General features: G+C 42.1%; 1 pseudogene; it reads left to right on the plus strand.

The window, feature by feature from the left end:
* The first annotated feature begins 219 nt into the window (after positions 1 to 219).
* On the plus strand, positions 220 to 753 carry LOC121835256 (annotated as a pseudogene).
* Positions 754 to 24,552: the final 23,799 nt, after the last annotated feature.

Raw genomic sequence — 24,552 nt, forward strand, 5'->3', positions numbered from 1 at the left:
CGGATGACATGAGCCTGTTTATTTCCGGATACACAAATTAAATAATTTTAAAAGCTGAAAGAGAACTTTCGAAACTGTGGCGCTGGTCCAATGAGAATGGTCTAAAAATAAACACCAATAAATTCCAGGCTATTTTATTCAAAACTACCCATAAGCAACACGAATGACACATAATTTATTACTCGGTGACACTACTTCGAAATAGTTAAAAAACACAGGATCCTTGGAGTTACACTTTCTGCCAATATGACATGGACAGATCACATTGAAGCTTTAGTTAAGTCCTTATCATCAGCGATAGGAGCCTTGTCACGATGCCAACACATCTCTCCATACAATGCAAAACTTCGTATTTATCTGGCCCTATTCTCTTAAACTAAATTACTGCAGGCTTGTATGGGGCGCGACCACAGCAGGTAACACGCACCATCCTTGTTCTTTAAAAGAACGCGATTCGATATATTGCCAATGTGCCATGTTTACAATCAACCGCGCAATCGTTCAGACATTATGGTATAATAAGCGTAAAAGATATTTATGAATTTTGTTGATTGCATTTTTATTCAGTTCTAACGAAAGCGTCAGATTATAAAAAAAAAATCTTATCTATCGAAACAAATAAGTGACCCTCGCACCCGCAGGTGTGACAGGTGGTTGGTACCGCGCCGGAGCAATGAATACTACTCGCAGTCGCTGACATATAATTTACCTTTCCTCTTAAAAAAAAGGAAATTATCTACAACAGAATATTAAGTTTTGTACATTTACTTGCAAAAAAATGCGAGAATTGTTTGTAAACAATAGATGATAATGGAGTAGTATATCTTGTATATGGCAAAGTTTTGTTGTTCAAACCTTCATTATATTTTTCGCTACAAAACAAGCCATCTAAGAAATATTTGATCAATGTTATTTATTATTCCCCCAACTGTTTTACATTTTTATATAGTGTTTGACACGTGCCAAGAATTGTATACATTCATATGGTGTTTAAATCTACTCACAACTTTGCGGGTCATATTTGTTGTTCTTTTTAACAAGACGTTGCTGTCTGTATGGGCCCTCAGGCACTTTCAAGCAGTCAACGACAGCTTTTTCGCCTGGGGGCCACCATATTGTGTTAGAAAATAAAATAGAATTGAACTAAAAATTAAATATGGCAGATACAAATATCTACTTTTGTACATTCTTGGCTCGTTTGATTATATTTATATGTCATGCAATATTTGCTCTAAGGACATTTTTATGATATTATATAGTAAATGCCATTTAACATTATATTTTATGGTAATGATGTTGTTATCAAAACAATACTTTAAAAAATATCGCAGCCCTAGCTGTTTTGCAGTTTTGCTATTGTTCAATGAGCACATGATACAATTTACCCTAAATTGCACAGGTATAGTGCCGGATTGGTCGTTCATAGGAGCAGTATAACTAGTTTTTTTATTATTATTAAGGTAGCCTTCAACACGTTTTTTTTATTTTTGAAATCCTTTGTTAGGTCTCGAGGCGAATTCTACGTTCGACTAACCCGATTTTTTTTTCTCAGTTATAGATCCGCAAAGGTATTACGTATGAACAATTACACTGTTTCTCTGTTTGCGTTTGGCTAACACCTATTTAAAGCTGGTAAATATAGTTTATTAAAAAAATTCTACAAACCGCAGAAGTGATTATTTATGAATGCGATAGTGGTTATCGTTTCACACACGGGCAGGTTGTCAGTGTAAACGATCAAGAACTGAAGCACATTTATTTTATTTTTAGCGGGAGGACGCGTACAATTTTCCGCGATGCCAATCTTACCGCTAAATTTCGGTGGAAAACTAATTTCGTGCATATGTCTTGACATCAAGTTTCCCAACAAATTTGGCGGGGAACCTGAATTAGTGCATAGGTCCTGACACCAATTTTTCGGCCAAATTTAGCGGGGAAACGTAATTGGCGCTTAGGTCTTTTCGTCCATTTTCCCGCTAAATTTAGCGGGGAGACTGTTTATCTCGTCAGGAAAGGTGATACCCCATTAGCATAAAATCATGACTAGTAGCATAATAGTGCTATTGCATTAAAAACAAAAGATGGTTATATAATGCTACAAGAGTAAACAATACATTCAATATTCTTAATCAACAAGATGCAACCAGTATTCAATAACTACGGAAAACAAACCGCGAGTTTCGTTTAAACATGACATGTATCCACGTAAGCACTTGCGCTTATGAGTCGTGAGAGGAAACATAAAGTGAGAATAGTTTTCCTGCAAGAATATCCTGGGACCTGCATATGGTGCCACCTGAGCGCGAAGAAAGTTTACATGCAGGGACGTTCAGCGGGCACCGTACATAAGCAATGAACCATCTAGCTCAGCTTCAGGCCGTCACAAGCTCTCGGACCTTCTTTTGGAGCTCTACTCTGCATCATATGAAATAAGGAGATTGAATGAATCTTTCCCTTTTGCTCCCTGTTTTGTTATTGTATATATTATGAACGAGCTTTAGACGCAAGCCAAACCACAACATCTCAAAGGTTTCCTATTATGTTTGGCAGAAGAGCGTGTTGTTTTAAGTCATGGATGAAGAAAGAATAAAACAATTGAAACAGAGACAACACAACCACATCTTTCTTTGAAAGATGTAGTTGTGTTGTCCCTGTTTTAATTGTTTTATTCTTTCTTCATCTATGGTTTCCTATTAAGTAAGAATTTTGGGGCACCCGAACTTACGGAAACACTGTAATAGCCAGTGATAAATCTCGCAGCCCTATTTTTAAAGCATTAATGGTGATCACAAAGACACTCCTTGTGGATCCCATAAAACACATGCATATTCAAGAGTGGGCACTATATGTTAAAATATAATGTCTCCTTAACTTTGGGAGCATATTTTTTTGAAGTTGCGCTCTAAGGACTATAACAACCGAGTTGCTTTGACGATAATATTATTCATATGAGATTGCCGTGAAAACTGTTGGCACAAATGTACCCCAAGGTACTTTGCGTATGAAGGAACTGTCAATGTAGTAAAATTGAAGTTGGTGTGAAACGCACATGATGCCATTTATACTTGTTTAGTGAACAGTGTTATTCGCATCATTTCGAACCACAATCTAAGCCTTGTTGCAAGGTACTACTATCTGTACGATCCCGAACTCTTCGATATATTATGCAGTCGGCATAAAGGCGAAGCTCTATGTCCTCAGTAATAGCATTTACGTAATAAAATTTAAAAAAAACGTTTACAATTTTATGTTTCTTGGAATGACATCCACATATGTAGTGTTTATCTTTTATTATGTCGCACTGCTTTCATTTATAAAAGTAGCCTTTTAAGTATAGTAAAGTATTTTCGGCTGGGTAGAAAGCAAATTCAACTCGTCCGAAACTGATTCAAACGCCTCTCTTTGGCAACATCCCGCCGTGACTAAGAGTCTCGGCGCGACTGAGCGCGTATTCCGCCGGCGCATCGCAACAGGACATTCCGCCCTTCTACGACTAACTGCGAATGACGCCGGAGCGCCTCAACACGACTGACCACCAACTACGACTAAAAGTGGATTTGGCCGGAGCGTCGAAGCACTACTAAAGGACGCTCCAAATAGGGCACTGCAGGTGACGCGTATTCTAAACACTTCTAAAACCCAAGATGGACGCTACAAAGAGGGGACAGACACAAGACGTCTCCGTTTTCTAATGGAGGCATCTTGCTTTTTAATTTCAGATTTCACGGCATGTGTCGTTCTCCGGTCCGCTTACGTATGTATTTCTTGCCTGGACCGAGCCTTAGAGCGTGCTCCTCACGTCGGATCATGCAGCCACTCACACATACTGTCGCAGGATAAGGGCATTAAAGCTGCACGTTATTTCTTTACTAAATAATTAGTAACCAACTAAGATATTATTTATTTATTTATTTATTTGTGTATTTATTTAGTGTGCCTACAAACAGCTATAAGCCTATTACAGTATTTCAAGAAAAAATATTCAGTACACAAATCGCTCCAAAATCACACCATGACCAACGCGGAAAGCTCCCCTTGAACGACAGATGGGGCTAAAGCTGCGTTTTTGTTTTAATTATTATATCAATGCCACGTGATACGCATACTTTGCTTCTTAGCGCGTACCTCCAGCCTGAGAATTGTTCACCGCGTTAGGTTCGGTTGGTTCACTTTCAAAGGATTGTCCTGATGCTCATCATCGCCTTGTGAAACGTTCTTGGCTCTACCAGTTTACAAGCTCCAAGAAAGAGCGCCGTTCGAAAACGGTTCTTCTCTGTTGCCTGCAAGTGTGTAGGTGCAAGTGAATATAAAGCCCCCCCCCCCCCCCTCCCCATATCAAGCCCCTTGGCAAAAATTGCCTTGCGAAATTGAAGCGATCTTAGCGGCGTAGTGATGGGGAAAACATCTTGGAAATTCTTTACTCACGGTTTTGGTTTCTAACTGCGAACTTCACTTCACGACATACCGCCACGGTCAAATACAGGGGATGCGTTTTCAAATATGTTACTTTCCTTCAAGTTAGAATACTTTACTTGTTGGTTATCACTTTCAGAAAATCTTGGCGTATTTTGAAAACGGAAAACTAATTCATAATTGTAGTAGGCCAGCTGAAGCGAATATATCATTAATAGAGTTTATGGGAATAATTTGGTAACTATCCCTTTACACTCTCTGCCTAAGATCCACGGTGGTAATTAGCCTTATTACGAAATAGTATATTATTGCACGCACCGTCTTTTTTGTTAAAGTTAGTTTTGCTCTCAAAAACAAGAACACCCTGTATATCAAGCGTATGTCGTTGACTTCGCTCCTTTTCCTGGGAAACAAACAGGCAAAGTACTGGACTCTAGGGAATAACGTGCTTGATTTCAGCTACTCGGTGCATAACTAGGCTAGTGCCAGCTTAAATGTGAGAAATGAAAATGCACAAAAATCAATGATAGAAGAAAACGACTGACAGAGATACTGATTATAATGCAATTTATTGCAAAGGTGCTAACGAGCTGGACAAGAATGGACAAGATTTCTGTTTGTCCTTTGTCCCTCTTGTTCCTCTATTCCGGGGATTATTTTCGTCATGGAGATATGGAGATACTGCTTGAGTATTAACAATGGTTTTAACGCTTCTTTCTCTTTATGCGACTTTCTGCTTCTTCTTTTCTTTTCATCCTGTGAGCCCCATTCAATTCCATACAAACCAAGTAGGAAATTGAAGTAAATGAAATAAGCGCCACAAACATTTCACATAAAATTTCAGTTTGAAGAACCCGCACTTCAGCAGAAAGTGACACACCGCAATTGCGATTTTTAATTTCTGGTGAGCTTAAGCGGGACGGGACACACCGGAGGTTGTGTTAGTTTTCCATTTTTTTTTCTTTATTTCTCTCTTTATTCAGAGATCTCCCCGCAGTGCCCGAGGGCGTTACAGCAGGGGGGTTGCAATGCTGAAAAAAACACATCTTCATTTTCACTGCACACTTGCAGCTCCGACAGCTCATTCCACTCTCGTATTGTTTTAACAAAAAAAAAAAAAAGAGTTGGCGTACATTCTAATCCTGGCGCGGAACTCACTAATTTCGAAAGCATGATCGTTGCGTTTAGAAATATATTATGTTTTTTAGGTAAGTTTCACTGTTAATTCCTGTTTTATTTTTAAATATCAAGACAGAAACTTTAAACACAATTTTTTTACGGCAGGCTGAGAGAGATTCCCAATTCAGTTCAGCATTCATTTGAGTACAGCTGTCTCTCCGCCCGTACCGTCCCAGAACAAACCTAGCAGCTCTATTTTGTATTATTTCTAGTTTGTCTCTTAATGTGTTTTTGTTTCGGGTCCCAGATGGCACAGACATTTTCCAAAATTGGCCTAACACATGTTAAATACGCAGTTTCCTTTAAGTTAGGGAGTGAACATTTTAGGCTCCGTTGAATGAAGTTCAGTGCCCTGCCAACCTTTACAATCACGTCATCCACATGTGAAGTCCACAAACAGTCTGTTGATATCGGGACACCTAAGTATTTATATTTGGAGTCCTTGTTTACTATATTGTTATTTATATAATATTGGGTTTCAATTATTTTCTTTTTAGTAAAATATAAATGCACACATTTTTTGTTATTCGAAGTCATTTTCCATGTAGAGCACCAGGTAGTAATGGATTCTAAATCTATTTGTAACTCGGCGCCATCATCTTTGTTACTAATTTTTCTGTACAACACGCAATTATCGGCAAACAACTGAACACAAGATGAAATACCCAAGGAAATATTATTGATCCATATTAAGAACAAACGCGGCGCTAAGACAGAGCCCTGTGGGACTCCGGATGTAACATTAACGTATGCCGAACTTTTACCATTCACTAATACACACTGACAACGCTCTAGCAAAATATTTTCCATCCATCTTAGTACCGTCAAGTTTAGAATTAACATCTTAAGTTTATTTAGCTGAAGTGAATGCGAAACGGTATCGAAAGCCTTGCGAAAATCTAGGAATATAGAATCTGTTTGGCCACCCTCATCAACATCAGATGACAAGTCATGATAAAATTTGACAAGTTGCTTGTTGCAAGATAAGCCTTTCCGGAAACCGTGCTGTTCCTTAGATGGTAGATTGTTTTTTGTCATATGATTTATTATTTCAGTGTATAAAATATGTTCTATGACCTTGCAAGAGATGGAGGTTAATGAAATAGGCCTGTAGTTTTCGACATCTTTCCTAGAACTACCCTTGTGAATAGGTACTATGTGAGCGGTCTTCCAGTCGTTTGGCAAGAGACCCACAAATAGCAACTTCGCATAAATTAAATAAAGATAAAGCGAAATTGGATGAGCACAGCGCTTAAGCACACCAGGAGATATGTCCTCAGGTCCCTTCGCCTTAGTTACGTCGATATGCCTTATTAGTACTTCAATACCCTTCACGCTTAGTTCGACTGGCTGCATTATTGGGACAGCGCTCACGGGTGAAAAACAGTTAGTTGTATTTGGGTAAGAAAACAGATCGAAAGTAATTATTTACACACGAAGCTTTTTTTGCACCATCTACAATTGCATGCTGCTTATAGGTAATTTTCTTTATTCCTGCTAAATTGGTGCCGCATCCCTTTAAGTATTGCCAAAACATTTTAGAATTGGTTTTCATCCTATCATTTAGTTTACAAAAATAATTTTCCTGGGCACTTTTTATATTCAACTTGTATTCCCGAGTTACCTCAGCAAGTTTCTCTAAGTGGTTGTTACTTTTCGTTTTTTTTTTTTAATCTAACAAGCGCTCGCCTACGATTTTTAATTATTCCAAGGACACGTGAAGTCACCCATGGTTTTTTTTTCGTTTTTCAAGCATTGGCGAATCTCTGCTTGGGATATACTTATTCGTAAGTTCAAGTAACTTCTTTCTAAAAACCGACCATAATGCGTGGATATCATAATCCTTAGACAGACACTCAAAACAGGTAAGTCGTCAAGAAGTTCACTGGAAATACTACTGTAATCACCTTTCTCAAAAAAAAAGAAAAGACTCTTCTTGATGCACACGACTTCGACCGATCAGTTTTCGTGTTTAGGCCTGCAACGACCGCGAGATGATCACTAATACCCTGAGAGACGTCAACCGAACTAACGAGATTTGGTGAGCTACAAAAAAAGAGGTCTAAAATACTGTTATCACGAGTTGGCTCTTTCACTTACTGTAACAATTCGAAAGTGTCTGCTATACTTTTCATTTCAAGGTTGACGCGGCTGTTAACCTTGTTTACACAAGTGCCGTCTTGCCAGTCTAGGCCTGGCAAGTCAAAATCTCCCGCTAGCAAAATAGTTTGGCCAGAGGTCTCGGAGACATTATCATACAATAGCTGCGATGTGCCGAAGTCCGGGTTTGGTGGACGGTAAAACGCCCCAACAACACATAAAGAATGATAAGTTAGAGTGACTGTGCACCAGATTGACTCGACGGCCTCGTGACCAAGATCGAGTACAGATCACGTTAGTGAAGAATGAATTAGCAAAAATACCTCCCCACCGAGGCGGGGCCTATCCTTCCGATAAGCAATAAATTCCTTCGGAAATACTTCACTGTCGCTGATAGAGGGATTTAGCCAATATTCAGTCCCAAACACAATATCAGCCTCGAGCTTGATAGAATGAACGCTGACGCATGTTTCTTTATTTTCTTCGATAGCGAATGTCTCCAGCATCTCTCGTGCATACGGGTTTTTTGTGTTTTTGCGAGATGGTGATACTGCTGAAAGCAGCACTGCATTTACATATGGAGGGAGGAGCTGGTATATTCCGGGTTCTCCATTAACTGCCGACCGACAATCAGAAAACAGGAAGCTTACTTTCAACTCTCCTCGATTTTCTTCTCGCCGTTTTTTCCACAAGAGGAAAGAAGCAAGGAGCCCCTCCTTTTTACGTAGCGTTTAAGGATTAGAAAATATTATTTTTGGCTAGCAATCACGATAATAAATTCAATAGCCGTCCTTTCCTTCATCCTCACTTTTCCAGTCTTGGCGCTACCATTCACTTTGATTGTCGTACTTGAAGTAAAGACAGGCCGTGGATGCTACGCGCTCTTCGGACCAGCCATACGCTTATCTTTCCCTACGTGACTACGCCCCCTCCAATTTCTACGCGCAGACAGACGGCTGAGGCAATAAAAGGAAGAGGTTGAATCGTTCGACCAGCACGTACCTCCCACCGCACCGTCTGCTTTTGGCTGAGTAGCGTATACACTAAAACTGAAGAAAGCCAAGCCGCTATTGTTCTTGTATGCTCTCTTCTGCTTGCACCATCGGGTTATACATGTGTCTTGTTCACCTCAACAACTGTCTAGAAAGCATACCGACAGGGGGACGTCAACAACCGCAAAATTACTCACAAATATTTATGACGTCAATACATCACTCCATCGCAACCAGTACATAGCCAACCAGTGGTCCTCGTGACGAACAACCTGTGTGTCATGACGAACCGCAGTAATGGCTCTGTCAGATTTTGAGAGGAATATGTCATACAAAACAGGAGCAACACACGATCCGATACATATTCCTTTTTTTTTTTTTTTGTGGGTACAATTTGCCGTTAAACATGACCGCTGTGTTGGATACATAAAACCTTAGAAGTTCTAGGAAGGAATCTTTTGGAATTCCACAAGTGTTTTGAAATGTGACAGTTCCATTGCCCTCAATATGTTTTCTCAATTCAGTGAACATTTCTTCGTGTGCGATTAAGTAACCCAAGTCTTGTACATCAAGAGACAGACCGTAACAAATGTTTGATGTATTTTTTTTAGATATTCCATCAGTGGCTCTGAATTGGGGATTAGGAATGGGTTACACCCGTCTTAGTGTTGAGAGGTGTCGATGGACACACCTTGACATTGCTCTTTGCCGGGCGCCTTTTTCTGTTGCAACCACACGAAATGGACGGAAAAGACTCTCTGCAAGGACCAATGTCAAGGTATATCAAACAACACTTCCGAACACTAAGACTGGATGACCCATTCCTGGTCACTAATTCGGAGTCAGTGATTGCATATCGAAAAAACCACATATTATACTTTTGTTACGATCTCTCCTTTGATGTACAAGACCTGTTTTAGTCAAACCCACGTGAGAACACTTTCATTGCATTCAGATAACGTATTGAGAGCAATGAAACCGTCGCGTGGCGAAACAGCTCTGGAGTACCAGTAGATTCATTCCTAGAACGTCTAACGTTTTATTTAGCTTCCACAGTCCGAAAATTCCGAAAATTCGAGTATGTATTGGATCGTGTGTGCCTCCTGTTTCGAGTGACATATTCCTCTCAAGATGTAATAGAGCCATTTCAGAAAATAATACTATTAACCAGGTTTCACGCATCTTCAGATATGTCGGCAATTATCTTCTACTCTTCAATGACCGACAATACGGCGAGTCATAGCTGGTGGAAGCCATTCAAGACATCTTCGTCAAACACGCATGAGGACTCAAATTCGCGCACGAAAAAAACATACCATTCAATTCCTTGATCTAAAAATATTATTCAGAAAAAAATAGCGTGCTGGATGTGTTCCCCACGTTCGAAGAAAAGTCTGCATCGACAGGAGTCAGCACACACCATACTTGACAAAATAGAAATTGTCAAAATAGAAATAAGCCATGCCCGCATACTGTAAAGACCAGCTTTGACGCGGAGATAGCTAGGTTATAATCAGGGGGGTACCCTATTCACGTATTAATATCTGTCACAGAAAAACTCCTTCAGAAAATCAAAAATCTAGATTTAATCCAATGTAAGAAGATGGAACGAAAACAACTGCCAGAGGTTCTGCCTTATATTCACCATATTTCTCGGGGTCTTAAAAGGATACGCAACCGCGTCAACGTAATATTTTCTGCTTAATACAAGCTCTCTAGTTTATGTAAAATGTCAATTCATCCTCCGATGGAACCTTAGGTTGTACAAAAAAGCATCACACCCGTTTTGTTCCACCCTCTCAAGCGGTGGTTTATGCAATTCCCCTTTCATGCGGTATACAGTATGTTGGGCAAACCGGGAGTTGTCTCAGTGACCGGTTACGTGAACATTACTATAACAAGAACAGAGTAATATCAGGGAATCTAGGCATCCATTGCCGGGATTGCGGGTGTTCAGCGGAAATGAGTAACTGCACTGTTATTGCCAGAAGTGGTAATCAGTTGACACGAGAGATCATCGAAGCTGAAAAAAATAGCCAGGTTGGACAAACAATGTGGCAGTGTCCCATCCTTAGCTTTATCAAAAAATAATTGGATGATCTCGAGATAACATCAAAGCACCAATAGTGATGGGGAATTTTTCGTTTAATTTTTATTTCTTTATTTAACTTTTGTATCTTTATTTATTTTTAATTCATTGTTTAAATAATATTTCTTTAGTTGCCATTTAATTATTAGTTATCTATTAATGCTTATTGGCCAAATGGTTTCTGTTGTGTAAAAAATTTAAATGTTTTCATTAACGGCGAAGGAGAAGTTGCAGATTTGAGGAAGAAGAAATATGGGGAATGAGTTGTTAGCCAGCGCTGCGAGTTCCTCCTTGTGTGCCTGTGATAGTGACTGTGTATCCGCGCTGTTCCATCCAAGCATTGGTTACCCACTGGCCCAAGCATCCACATTATGAACCTTAAACAACGTTTTTTTTTTTTGAGATAGTGGATCGTAAGTGAGAAATGGATAATATTTTAGATTTTAAGAAGGAGGCTAAGCGTTAAAAAAACTCTTAATTAAATTGATTTTTGTCTTCGGAGATAATAGAAGTGTTCGATGAACTGAGGAGTTCTTAACTAATCGTCGGCAGTTTGTCAGTTTTGACTATTGAAGGAGTAAATTCTGACTGATTTGACGCAAACTCGGGTGTCCCGCAGGGTTCAGTTTCGGGTCCATTTGCTGGTCTTGATTTTAGAGCGCAGCTCTTAGGCGCCCGTTTCCGGCTTGAGCGGGGTCGGTATCGCCGTCGGCGTCGGCGTAACCGCGACACCCCCCCCTTCCCGAGGACCTCGGGAGGACCTCGGGTTCCTTCGGAGGACCTCGGGAGGACCTCGGGAGGACCTCGGGTACCTACGGTAACCTCGGGGAGGGGGGGTGGTTCACGTGACCTCCCCCCTCAACCCCCCCCCCCCCCCCCCGAGGTCACGTGACCACCCCCAAGGTCACACGACACCCCCCCCCCCCCCTCAGTCCCTACTCCTCCTCAAAAGCTGCGCTCAAGTTCGGCGTTACAGGGGGTTGTAAACGGCTATCACTTTTTTTGTTAATATTATCATTTAAGACTCGCCTGTTAAAGTCAAATTATTTTATGGAGATAGTGTTTTCTATTCTGAAGTTAAATGTGCTAATGACCAAATTATACTAATCGAATATTTGTCTAAAATCAACGAATGTTGTGTAAAGTGGCCAATAAACCTGGAGAAGACAGTGTCTATGACGATCACTCACAAACGACAGCCGCGAGAGTATGGGTATTCTCTACAGCGAAAAACGGGGACGCGAGTATCATAGTACAGATTCATTGGCCTTGTTATAGCTTCAAATTAAAAATATACCGCACACGTTAAAAACATAGTCACAAAAGTTAATTCAATGATTGGTTACTTTAGGCGCCCTCTTAAACTTGCTGCGTCAGAAACAAAGATCTCGGCGTACAATATTTACTAGGCTTTTGCTAGAGAACTGGGGCCAAGTTTGAAGTTCGCGCACTAAATATCTTGATTCAAATTCGGAGCAGCTGCAACGACGTGCCTTGCGTTTTATCTAAATTTGTTACAGAAGGCTAGACTTTATCTCACTCATTTATGGTACAACGAATCTCCCTCTCCTTAATATAAGAAGGAATAATAAACGTCCTTATATTTCATACAACAAAAGCATCGTTCTTGTAAATAAACAACAGTATATGATAATTTTTAATGTAAACATTTGACAGAAGTCTGCCTGGTTTGGGAATCAATTATTGAAATAAGGGACGACGGTACAAGCCCTAATTGCGGGATCTACGGTTTCGAGGTCGGTTCCTCCTCTTCTTCAGGGGGACTGTCGTGGAAAGTCTCCCTTCTATCACAGTCACGCATGAAGAAGAGGCCGAATCGACCTCGAAACGTTGGGTTTCAGATTTAGGGCTTGGTTGGTAGTCTTTAATTTTAATATTGTATAAATGAAAGCAAGTCGCGTTTCACCCGCAATGAGCATACTATACATGTGAAAGAGCAAACTCTTTGTGAGGATTTTTTTTAGGCTTTTGTTTTTCTAGCAAACAGCACGAGAATCGAAGAAGCTTCCAGCACATGTCGTGAGAGCTAGTAGGCGGGATGAGTTTAGCTTCCTTATCTTAGACATTTCTGCCATCAGTAAACATTGCCACACGCGTCGGCGAGTAAGCGCGTGCGTGGCCGAGTGGTTACCGCGCGTGACTTCCGCGCGAAGGCCCACGTTCGATTCCTGGGAGTTTCGCGTCGTTTATTCATTCTTTTAGTTTAATTTTGTGATAAATTAGAGAACCCTGTTGGGCTTCTTTGAGGTCCGAATGTTCTTGTGGCCGAACCTTCTACGCCGAATATTGCAGAAACTCACGCGGCTACATAAGGGACTCCGCATGTCGCGCTGGAGTCAGCTTCGCCCCAACGTTCGATCCTGCTGTTACGCCTACTCAACGCTCGCGAAGCTCTATAGGCCCGTAGCTCTCAAGTTTTGAGCAGCGCTTCAGGCGAGCAAAATAGAATATTTGGCTCGTGTTTCCAGCATGCGCCAATACGCTTCCCCACTACAGTTTTTTTATACTCCGTTAGAGGCTAGAAGAGCGAGCTCCGAGCTTTCAGTGTACATACCTGCCAAGCACGCGCGCTCGTGCAGTGCGAGCATCGTTCAGGGGAAGATGCTTTAGCAAGTATAGCTTCGGCTTCGCTATCAAGTGCAAACATACGGGCTCACGGAAGCTATCAAAGAGAGCAATAAAGTAATAAAGCTGAAAGGAATGTTTATTGGAACGCTGAGGCCGCGAGCTGCATATTTCTTTATTTTTTTTTTCTTATTTTAGTTTTTAGACGTTTTGTTATCGCGCGTCTACAGATGCTGATAGATGCTTGCATTCGAACGTGGCACGTGCAAAATCGAACGTAACAGCGCCGCCTGGATGGTGCTGCCAGCATAACATGGTCGCGTCTTGAGGACGCGCTCGCGCCCCCTGCCCGAGAGCAACGGGTCTATTGTTATCGTCTGTTTACTTTTTGTATTGGGCACAATAGGTGACCGGCGTTTGAGCCGGAAGTTTCGTCATCCGAAGCGAGACACCACGTGACTTCACGCTTCCGGTTCGTCCGGTGCCGGTTGCGGTTCGTCCAGCTGCATCGAGAGCCCTTCTAGGCGTGGTGGCCGTGCTGTATTCGCGGTGAAAATGGCTTACAGCTCCGCGGTACGTTGTTCTAACGCAAGCCATAGAGGGCATAAGATGTTCCAGCTCCCGTGTAACAAAGCATGGAAGCAACGATGGGCCGTCGCTGTTAAGCGAGTGAAAGAGCGAGATGACCTGTGACAGACAAACGTCGGTGACCGTTTATGCGCGGCCAATATTGTTACAGGCCAGTACAACGTGTTCTCTCTTTCTTCGGGTAAGGCCCGCGGGAAATAACGATCTCTGACAGTCTTTTAGCACCCACCAAAAGCGTCTCGATTATTCCGCGAAGGGGTGAGCACTGCTTGTCGTACAAGGCATCTGCGAGAACGCGGGATGCAATCTCGCAGGCAATCAGTTCATGACACGACGTTTCATCAACATACAGTGCCATTACCAGGCCATTTAATCGTTACATCGACAGCTCGGATTAACATTTTCTGTGATGAGCCGCCGCAGACTGTTCCCGGGAAGCGGCGTGGATGGGTGGCTTGCTATAATATAAATAAACAAAAGGACAGGTCAGCTTTTTGTAATATAAAGAAACAAAAGCAAATGGGCAGCACCTTCATATTGACGGATAATAAAGCAGTAGTACGACCCCGCGTAGCTCATATCAAAATCGGTGCTCGTTTGTGCATGCTTTCTTACTCGACATCATTAAAAAAAACGCGCGGGAAGGGGGAAGGGGGGGGGGGGGGGGCGGAGGGTTATTGTAGTTCACGGGGGACAACTTAGTTGAAGTACCAAAAACGCGTGAGTGTTAAAAAGCAAAGATTGTCACGTAGTCAGATGTCGTCGAAACTAACTTTCGCACGGAAGTGGCGTTTTAATCGCGCGAGAATACATATTAGCTGAGTTTGAAACACCGTCTAAACGACTTCTTTCCCTGTCTTCAACTTTTGGTTGCCTGAAGATTTTCTTACCCAGACTCAGGTGCTCTAACAAAATGAGAAAAGTACGCCAGACCTCCGATCGAACATTTCAGGTGGCCGCGTTCCACGGCTTACCATTCGCGCCTATTTCGGTCGGTGATGTGATCTAACGTAACCATCAAAAATAAACAGAACCCAAATGAAGAACGCTGGCTCAAAAGGAAAGCGAAACATCCAACCCGAGTTTTCATGCGAAGAACCGGAAAGCACTGTGCTAGTGCAGCTTGCCGCCGGCCGCACTCGCTCTGCGCTTTCGTGGCCGTTCTCGATGCTTCTGCGTACCGATTAGTACTTAAGTTATCTGTAGAAGTAACTTGAGACGTTCAGAAGTGTGTAAGTCACCCAGCAGCAGAGGAAGGTGGCCCGGATTGATCGGGTTTCAACACCCGCACACGCTTCCGCAGCCGTCATGGGGCTGCGTCGGCTGCTAGCTACGAACCGGAAGTGAATATTACCCAGAGTTCTTTGAGGCTGCTGCCAAACGCCGGTCACCTATTTCGCCCCATTAAACGTTTCAGTCTCTTCAGTTATTCTTTGTTTCGTCCACCCACCATTCGTGACAATACATTGATTCACCGCCATGGTGTGCTTCTTCGTTGATGTGCCTCTAAAGTGCACATGATTCCATGTGATTCTCTATTAACACCCCGGCCTCGGGCCTGTACAAGACCGATAGTATTCAAAATAAATATATAAATAAATGATTGAGACATCACATGCAATTCATTATAACTGCCGAAATTTAAAATTTTGACAACTTCCGCAGCTCTTTCATGCTGCCGACTGCTCTAGCTGCCATTATCTTCTACAGCACAAAAGCAATTAGTTGGAACACATTGCCTCCACCCGAAGCAAAACAGGGTGAGAATTCATGCGTGTAGATTTCGGCTTGATTGAGCCGGGAATTTTCGTGTGATATTTCATTGTACCTAAGATGTTGCTTTCTATTGCCTTTTTCTCTAGGAGGCGGAAGGACCCTCACTTCTTGCGGTATGTGCCCAGACCCCAGTTTCAAAAAGAGTGACACGCTCTTCTCCATCGAGAAGAGACCGGGGCTTTCGGATATCGACAGAGAGGACAAAACTTTAACCATCATGGCAGCCAATTGGCTTCTTAACTTGAGGTATCACAAGAGCCCCATTTATTGTTTGCAGCCTATTGGTATACCTTGTTTAGGTGTTGTTATTTCAATACATAAGTTCCTTGCGGAACGCTTCAATGTAGCGACTACAAGTCATCATTCACAGACTAAGAGTTGTATGTGCAAGAAGAAAAAATAAAAAAAAAATTCCAACTTCATCCTGCATTTGTGCTTCTTGTGCTTCAGTGAATGCAGGCATGAAGCAACGGCTTTGACCATGTTTTGTTTTATCCTTCTCCACATCAGAAATTTATTTTAATTTCCGTCGCTGTGTGCATTAAAATTAATACATAAAAGCGTGACTCTCGCGTCTTTCCAATTGACTGCGAACGACTTCGTTACAAATGCTTGTCCCTACCCATAATAAGAAAAAACACATTGGCGCTTTTTATTAAGAACTATTGGTGCACTACCGACCTGCATTTCTTGCCTAATATCACTATGGGTATAAAATAAATCTGTAAATGTTATAAGTGACTTTCGTAGATTTGATCTTGGAAATACGAGGACACCTTTAGTCTGGCTAAACGCTTGTCGGAAGTGCTCTAAAAATACTAGACTGATTGCACCAGTGTTTCTATCATCCCAAACGGTCATAAACAATCGTAACACAATCGTTCAAAGACGCAATTATGTGAACCAGTCTATCCTTACACCGTTGGACTTTCTTATAGCTGGGTGAGGTTGTGATGCTGGCTTAGACACCCATGACATGGATTTTATTAGGTTCAAACATCCCTTTCTAGAGGTCTTATGGAGTGAGTTATAGACACTTCAAAACACCCTTGAAGGTGTAAATTAATATACAGTGCACATGTTCAGAGCAACACCATTAATTGTGTTTGGGCCTAACAATTTTTTCCTTGCAGATCATCACAAGTCTGCGATTAAATTAATAATTTCGCTAAATCATCAGGTATGATATCCTGAATATCTCTGGTGCTTCCACACTCGTCAAACAGAAAGTCGGCCAAGCTTCCGACGTACATAGGTTGCAGAAATGCGCGATCAGTCCCGGCGAACCGGTCGCGAGCGTCGGCCTGCGACGCGCAGGCCGACGCCGAGGTTTGGCCGGGACCAATATCGGCACAGATAGACGCGCAGCATCGTGAGGTGACGCTGACGCGTGCGAAGCGCGTGAAAAAATTCCCATGTGGTTTGGCCTGATGCCATTGTGCCGCAAGTGAATGTGCGCGTTAAGTGCCATCAGGGGGCGCTTCAACTCTCCGCAAAACCGCCGTCGCTCGTTTTCATGTGGCGACGGTTTCGCGTCGCTCACGGTTGAAGCGCCAGATGCACACTATTCTGCCGCCATGGCGACCCTTCTCAATCTCAAAAGAGAGCCACAGGTTTTGAAGAAGGCACGCTTTTTTCAAATAACACAAGGCAGAAGCATAATTTGGATAAATCAAACTTTAACAAGCAAACAGTACACGACAACGCTTGAAACAGCAACGAATAATTTTGGGGAGAGCAATGAAACGCTTCTGCTTACTACCACTTTGGCTATGGGGCGTCCGCAGCTCACGGCCGTTGGCTGGACACGGCGTCACTTAGCTCCCACATAAACTATTGATCCCATACTGGATGAGAACAGAAAACGGCGCTGTGCTCCAAACAAATCATTGCTAGAGCCGTTGTTTTGACGTTTTGGCCCAATTTTATATTTTCTTTAATAAAAGATTTGATAGTATATTGTAAGAATTGTGTCTACTCCTCATCTAGTCATTTAGACTTCTTATATCGCTCCAGTGCATATAGCGATGACAGAAGCCCGTCATAAAGTGTTACAACTGGTCATTAGTAAAATAGCGCAAAACAACAAGGAAAGGAAGGAGGAGGTAGACTGGAAGGGCGCTAAACTGAAATCTGACATTTAATACAGTCTATAAAGGAGGAGAAGAAAGAAGCAAGAAGTTACTGATGCTGTTGTTTAAAAGAAAGAAACGTACAGCCTCAAAGTTGTTACACGTAAAAATGTAAAATAAAATATATGAAAAAGGTGAGTTTCTGACGACATCTGTGAGTGAAAAAACGGTAAGAAATAAGAGAGAAAGAAAGAAGGGAGCTATAATTTTGAAACAAAAGGAGAAAATTGCCGAGGTGCACGATCGGAAATCGTAGATAATAAAAAAGATAAAGTTTGAGACCAAAAAGGAACCTGAGGTTGCAGGCTGAATACTTGTAGTCAAGTCATATGATTAAGGTAGTAAAGCTCCTTTGGAGATAATGCGATCGATGGGGCGCTGACGCACACCGCCCCACGAGACACAATTGTTTGAGCTTCATACAACTCTCGTGTTCTTTTAGATTCAAAAAGTTCTTAGGATTTTGGTTTGGCTAAACATTGCTGAGTACATACGGTCCCTTCCATGTATTGCAAGATGGCCGGCTGGTGACGATTTCAAGGCTAAGGCATGTTTTCGTAAGCGTTCATTGATGCATCGGCCTTTTCATTGCTGCATCAATGAACGCTTACGAGAACATGCCTTAGCCTTGAGATCGTCACCAGCCGGCCATCTTGCAATACATGCAAGGGACTGTATGTGTTCAGCAGTGTTTAGCCAAACGAAAATCCTAAGACGTTTTAGATCCAAAAGAACACGAGAGTTGTATGAAGCTCAAACAATTGTCTCGTGGGGCGGTGTGCGTCAGCGCCCCATCTATCGCATTATCTCCAAAGGAACTTTACTACCTTAATCATATGACTTGACTACAAGTATTCAGCCTGCAACCTCAGGTTCCCTTTTGGTCTCAAACTTCATCTTTTTTATCATCTACGATTTCGGATCGTGCACCTCGGCAATTTTTTCCTTTCGTTTCAAAATTATTGCTTCCTTCTTTCTTTCTTTCTTATTTCTTACGGTTTTTTTCACTCAGAGATGTCATCAGCAACTCACCTTTTTCATACATTTTATTTTACATTTTTACGTGTAACAACTTTGAGGCTGTACGTTTCTTTCTGTTAAGCAACAGCATCAGTAACTTCTTGCTTCTTTCTTCTCCTCCTTTATAGACTGTATTAACTGTCAGCTGTCAGTTCAGCGCACTTCCTGTCTACCTCGTCCTTCCTTTTCTTGTTGTTTTGCGCTATTTTACTAATGATGAACGACCAACTAGCCCGCCAGCTCACCTTGTTACAACTGGTTTCGCCTTGGTAGTAGACGACACGATGCTTCGCAAGTCAAGTTTGGTGCAGTCACCATTCTAATATAACACGCCACTGCGTTTAATGAAGTTGGTGGTGAGCGAAGAAACTTCTGTTTTCGGGTCAAATTTCTGTGGAATTCCGCTAGAGAAAAATGCACATTCGCTGCTTAGATCGACGCTCGAGGTGTCCGAGCGCGCGAACTTCTGCCTGTAGAGGCTTCGTCAATTTTTAAGGGAGTGAAAACAGTGCGAAGCCGAATCACGTTATGGGGATAAGTTACGACGATGACGCGAAGTGTATCAAGATTTACTCTTAGGCCAGGAAAAGTTTGAAAATATTACTGCAGCAGAGTATTTGCTTCTGTGCACGTTAATGCTATCAATGGAAATGTCCGTAGTAGCACATATAAACATACTTGATGCCCATTCCAAGTAATCTCACTATTTATGGTCTTGCTGAAAACGGAAGAATAAACATGATTTATTCCTACTGTGATGGTTACAAGTAGGTACGAAGCACACCCCCCTATTGCGAGTTCGCATACGAATTTAGGAATCTCGAACCGATCATGTTAGAGATAAGATAACGGCCTCTTTATTACAATGCACCTCAGCTCCAAAATAAAAAAAAATAAAAAAAGAGCTGACGCAGGATGTATATGATGTACTAAACAGATGCTTCTCTCGTTGTATTTTAGCAGAGATTCCTATGTCATGATTTTCGTTTGACAGATACCATATCACACGCAAATAAAATTCGCTTTTACAAACCTGATGAGATATTTGTTTACCTGCCATATTACCCAACAGATGCAAGACCAGTATCATATCATACAGCAAAGAATTCAAGCTGTTGCTGACTACACACTTCAGTCATTCCGCAAGCCCTCGTTGTCTTCTAAAGCGGCAGCAGCGCAGGCATCTCGACATGTCTAGAAGACCAGAGGTTGCCGTCGGGTATACTCCAGGAACAGTCATTTCTAAGAAAAATCCTGTCGTTTAAGTGTGCGATCTAGGCTTTCTATCAGGGTGTCGAACCGGAACCGAACCGAACCGAAAACCGGAACCGAACCGGTATTTTTTCCGGAACTGAACCCGAACCCGAACCGTTATATTGTTATCGCGATGAACCCGAACCGGAACTGAACCGGAAAAAAAAATAACGGTTACCGGCTCATCTCAAAACGGTTCGGCTACGCGCTGTTGACAATGAATGTACAATCAATGCATTTGTTTTTTTAAGTGCCGTCAACTGACACACACCTCGCTTACATATTTTTCTTCTCCACTCAGTCTTAGGAATATAAACGCTGCATCCATGAATCTCGACAAACACTGCATTTATGAATCTTGACTTAGGAACCAGTATTGCGCTGGTCGCGGCTTGCACGGAAGAAAAAAATTGAAAAGCTGTGCAAAAAAAAAAAAAAAAAAATGCGTCACGGGATTTTATTTTCCTACAATCTCGTCAATCCTAAATGCTGCTGTGACTCATTTCATAACACGTTTCTAGACTGCGCGAGTTCTTGAAGCTTGCTTCCATCGGAATGAGAAAAGAAAAGGCTGTGGAGTTTGATAATAATGCATCCGGTTTCGTATAGGCACTTAGAAGCTAACATATTTGTGACACAGCGAACTCTTCTATATTAATATTTATCCTATTACGTCCTGCTGGCGTTGCGTTCGGTGAAGTGTTTTTTATATTCCGTATCTTGTTTAATGAAAACTTTTTTAAGGGTCTAATTTGAGTTACCGAAGGCTAGTTCAAATAAAGAAAGCTGTATTTTCTCCCCATTGTTCCTTCGATTGCTTACACGTCGAAGTGGCGGGATAGTTTTCGAGTTCTACTTGTAAGTGGGTTTGTAAGGAGGTCGCGGATTTTACAGCTACTGCGTCGGACCCAATTAGATGAAGTCCGAATGCGTAAACGTCTGTGAGGTAACCTTTGAGTGCACATAAAGAAACCATTCCTGGTAGAAATCCCTGAGCCTTACACTACGATGTATCCCGTTCCGTATGTGCTGATTTCAGATGTTTTATTTGTAATTTGTTTTGATGTTGCAATTCGTCATTTATAATTTCCTAACCGGTTCGCGAACCGGTTCAGCGCCCCCAACCGGTTCGCGAACCGGTTCGCGGATCGAATTAATCGAACCGGAACTGAACCGGAACAAAATAAATTTACCTGAACCTGAACCGTAACCGAACCCGTATTTTTTTCGGTTCGACACACTGCTTTCTATATATATATATATATTTTTAGATGATCAAATGCCACGTCAGATGTTTGAGAGAGCGTTCGTTCGGAGCTAAATCCAGTCCCATGGATTCGTTCATAACAATGCCCCTATCAACGGTTTGTGTGGAGCAGTGCCGTCACACTTACGGTGTTAATTGGCCGTTGAGTCGACGCGAGCGCTCGTGGTTTTCGGGGTAAATTAAAAGAAAAAATAGGTTAAATGACTCTTCCGGTTTGAAGTCTTCCAATAAGCCAAGTCCACCATTTTGACATCTACGTGAATGATCCCAGGGCAAACTTAGATCAGTTTTGTTTTCTTGTTTAATATATATTTTTTTGTCAAATTTGTTCTTTCCAAGCTTAAATATTTGGGAGGATCCATGGTGATCATAGCGAGTGATTTGCGACAATAAAATAAAAAGCGATGTGTGTTTTTAGTGGCCCTTTTAGATTTACTGCGTGAAGCGCATAAAAGAAAGTGCGCTCTGCATTTTTAAGTTCCGTAATTCTAATTGGCATATCCAGCTTTCGGGCAGCTCGTCTCAAAGCCGGTTAACGTATTTAAGTTGTCATATAAACGTATTTTAGATAAATTATTCATTACTGTGAAAGGCGAACAAGCGCATTCATGGAGATTTTTCCTTAAATTCTGCCTCAATAAATTTGCAGACTGTTTTTTACCTTGGCAATGTAATAAATATAAAACATGTGAATAAGCTTTGTGGACAATGAAGGAGACCTCACAAAATTCTGCATTTGAAGCGAGGAATGAACTCCCACACACACGATTTGATATGCAAAAAAAAAAATCCCAAACTCAGAAATCTGTTTATATAGTGTCAGTGTTCCTTTTTTTTTTTTTATGTTGAAAGCACGATGCGTTAAAAAATATAATACACGCAGATCGAAAGTATGCCAGGGCTACCCAATAGACGGTGCCACGGAATGTGTTCCTTGTGTGTGGCAACAGGGTATTTTTGTAAAACCAAATGCCAGTCTACACAAAAACTTGGTTCGTTTTGTTCAGAGTAGCATCGATTTGGTAGAATCTTTTTTGTCGCTATTTGTAAGATGAAAAGACGACTGAATTCAAAAAGGGTGAGAAGAGACTGCTACAAAGAGCGGCAGCAGTCGCGAACGCGAGCATCCAAAATTGATCTTTGCTTCCGAACTTCCTTTTCTTCCCGACTGATAAGGAAATATTGACGCCTGAACGATCCTCCAGAATCGGAGTGCGCACGTACCGGGAGCAACTCAGTGAGCTACGCTTCAGAGCACATCAGTCATCTTGCAGCTTAAAATCATTATTTCCAGTTATCGGAAGCTTCATGTGAAATTGCGCTTTTCTGTCCTTCAGAAATATCAAAACGGTCCGTGAAAGAGCAAAACGAGACCGTGTGAGCTTCGTGACACTGTAGACAGCACATAAAAAGTAACATCTTTAATTCTTAAAGAACGCGAGTTGAGTCCGTACTGGTGGGCGCCTCAAAATGGCGGCGTCCACAAGAAAACTCGGGGAATGAAGTGCCGATACTCTAAACCAGAGCCGTAAATACAGAAAGATTGGCCTTTCATTGGGAAGTATAGGAGTGAAATCAGGAGTCGCCATTGGCCGAAAGCGTGCTGGGCGTGTTCCAGGGCGTCTTCGCAAATTGGAATGTGGCCAACAAGAAGCCGGAAATGATACCCTGGCGGTGGTCGCGAGAAACAAAACAAATAAGTTGGTCGGAGTAACTCTCGGCGATTGAAAATGTAGTGCACGTGATGTTTCAATCGCGGTCATCCGAAATCAAGGTGGCAAAGCACGACTAGCGGAACGATCGGCATAGTCGGTACGCCAGGCGCCGAGGGCCGGGAATTTGCCGTCCGAGCGGCCACACTCTCCGAGCAAAACAGAGTTCGAGCGGCGCATTCGTTTCTTAAATCCCTCTGCATGATCATAATCGAAACACCACGTGCATCCTATTTTCAACCATGAAGAATCATAAAATGTTTGCTCTTACTCACTTATTAAAACTGTTTTTCGCTACTACCACTGGGGGATTCTTTTCGGCTTGCGGTTGACCAAGAGAGCATACCAAGCCCTCTTTCTTCGTCTGGCGCGCGCTGTGGCTCTGTCCGCACCTCGCATTGGCCAAACTCTCTATACACGGCTCTGATCTAAACGGTACATATCTAGAGGCTCTAGTGTAAGTAATCCTCCTAGATAAGAGTGTACCTCACTGATCTCTATGTCTATTTGCTGGATCGCGTTTGACCAGCTCCTCCTATGGACCGGAATGCGGTCACTGGCGGCCATCTTTAGGTAGAGTTATATCATCTCTAGCCATCATAGTAATATGGCGGACAGCGCAATGGCGGCAGGCTGCCATAAAATAGCCGTAGATCTAGTACACTGTACCGCGGGTGACATTTCGTGCTTGATTGAAGTTGTTCGACGAAGCAGATTCTTGAAACCCGGCGTGAACGGTAGCCTCATCTTTGAGGACCCGGCAAAAGTTCTACGAAAGCGCAGCACCGGGGGAAAGCAGCGCAGCTCGCATCAAAAGCAGACTTCGTACCGTCGTCTGATTTCGATGCTTCTTTCGATGCGACTTTCGATACGTGCTGTGCTGCTTTTCTCTCGGTGCTGCGATTTTGTGAAACTTTTACCAGGTCCTCAAAAACCGGACTACTGTTCACGCCGGGTTTCAAAAACATGTTTCGTCAAATAATTTTAATCAAGCACGCAATATCACCCACGCTATTTTGACCGCAGCCTGCCAACCCACCTGCCAAAACGCTATCTGCCATGGATGGATAATAGCGGCTGCAGCAGCTTACATTGGCTAGAGGTGATATAACTCTACCTAAAGATGGCCGCCAGTGACCGCATTCGCGGAGCGGGCAAACGCGGTCCAGCAATTGTCATAGAGATCAGTGGTGTACCTACAAAGATGAAATTAAGAAAACAAATTGTAATAAAAATTATAAAGAAAAAACGAAGCTAATTTTATTCTGAAGCTGCGTATTTATTTATTCACCAAGGGTTTTCTTTAAGTTCCAAAGAAACGCATTTACGAATAATGATATCGCTCGCGTGAAGAGGACCGGAAACGGAAGTCGCCGGCAAGAGTAATAATTACACGTTCTAAACATCCAATTTATTCTAGATGGAAAATAAATTAATATATAGT

Source organism: Ixodes scapularis, unplaced genomic scaffold (assembly GCF_016920785.2).
Source record: "Ixodes scapularis isolate PalLabHiFi unplaced genomic scaffold, ASM1692078v2 PGA_scaffold12__126_contigs__length_90152505, whole genome shotgun sequence".
NCBI classification, from domain to species: Eukaryota; Metazoa; Arthropoda; class Arachnida; order Ixodida; family Ixodidae; genus Ixodes; species Ixodes scapularis.